Raw genomic sequence first — 1957 nt, 5'->3', positions numbered from 1 at the left:
TAAAACATCATCAGTATGTCCGCTATACCATACCTGCTCAAAGGCACGTTACACAGACAGGATGTGATTCACACTCAGTTTAGCACTCGTTGTCTCAGAAAGACAGAAAAGCATTGTAAAAAAAGAAAGGGGTTCAATAATTAAAAAAACAAAACATTTTGATGATATCTAATCTTATATGCATGTTGCATGAAGTGAGACTAATGCACCAACACACACTCATTAAAATTCACAATAGCGTAGGTCCGATGAATGCTAACCAGTGCAAATGAGCAGGAGGGCAGCAGGGAAGTGTGCTGATGGAGGAGGAGGAGGGGAGGGTCTGATGGAGGTAGTGACATGAGGGACTCGTCCCCTGGGAGAGGGCTGCAAATGAACCAGCAGCCACACCTGGGACTACGCCACACACACACACACACACACACACACACACACACACACACATTGTGAGTAAGAATATTGGGGTTAGCTTGTGGCTGCCTCCACCACATACCTGATTGATTGAAACCCTGAAGCTGCTTTCAGCTACCATTAAAAAAAAGGGGGGAAAAAAACACATTATTCTTTACAGGAAGTGTAATTAACACCCACATCCTCCTGGAAGCAGTAATTAAAATATTAATGAGCGAGTAATAGTGGAAGAGATATTAGTTGCCAGTGCTGATAATGACGCATTTTATCTCAATCTGGAAACGATGGATCTGAGAGTGAATTTAAAGGCACTGTGTAATGATTGTTTGCGCCCTCCGGTGGCAGTGTTAACAATGACAGCGGAGCAGACATGCTGTTATTCCACCCCCTCCTTCATCGCAATAATTTCAGAGATCCTACAGTCAAGTCTTTTTTGCACATCAGAACTTTATGGAGGGAAACACTTGCTGCGCTGCTGGTCGGTTCAATCGTCTTGTTTTGGTCTTTCTCTAAGGAGCTGCACAGCCTCTAGGGGGCACCAGAGCTGAAGCGTGTGTTTTCGTCACACCTAGCACAGGGCCAGTTTCATAACTAACTTATACTTAACCATTTTTAGACTGATTTTTTATGAATTCTGGGTAAGACTTTTTTCAATAACAAAACATGGCTGACTGAGCAACCATGTCAACTCCCTTCACTGTGAGTTATTTGCTGTCTGGTGGAATTTCATCAGTCACACGAACACTTTTTTACTGGGAGAGTTCAGCGACGAGTGTAACAGTAAAAAAAAAAAAAAAAAAACTCAATCATGAAAATCTCAGTGCAGTGCAGAGCTGAGAGCTCAGTGCCTCTTCTAACTGTTTCCTCACTGCCACCAACGCCGTACCTGTCAGCAGGTGTCACTGACTGTCACCATGGAAACATGGCTCTTTGTCCTGAGTTGGCCTATGGCTGAGCGTGTCAAACTTTTCAGCTTCAAAGTAAGTCAGTGTTTATTTTTGTCAAACTGTCTCTCTTGCATCAGACTAAATTAAGACTGTAGTAAAACTACAGACCAGTGTAAAATATCTTTATCAAACTGGCCCACAGGGAGAGTCTGATCAAATAATACCTACGATTAGTTCATTTATGTGCTCAATATACCCATTTCATTCCCTCAGTCCCTCTACAATAAAGTCATTTATTGTAATTTTTCAAAATTTTTTACCCCAGTTTCCACCCTTCCAACCCTGGATGTAGTACCTCACACAGCCTCATTAAAGTTTTTAGATTTGAAATTATTAACAGTTTTATATTATATCAACTTTTGACTTTTTTATTTATTAATTGAACAAGACAGAAGTCAAACACACAGTGACCTCACGACAACAAACTATATATATATATATTATATATATATATATATATATAATATATATATATATAATATATATATATATATATATATATATATATGAATAATGCTCGCAAATTCAGTGTTTTCCTGTAATACTATACTACGTGGACGGTTTCATAAACCTATGGAAACCACGTTTATTTCGCACTA

Source organism: Larimichthys crocea, chromosome VIII (genome assembly GCF_000972845.2).
Source record: "Larimichthys crocea isolate SSNF chromosome VIII, L_crocea_2.0, whole genome shotgun sequence".
NCBI lineage: Eukaryota > Metazoa > Chordata > Actinopteri > Sciaenidae > Larimichthys > Larimichthys crocea.
Note: the sequence above shows the minus strand (reverse complement) of the source record.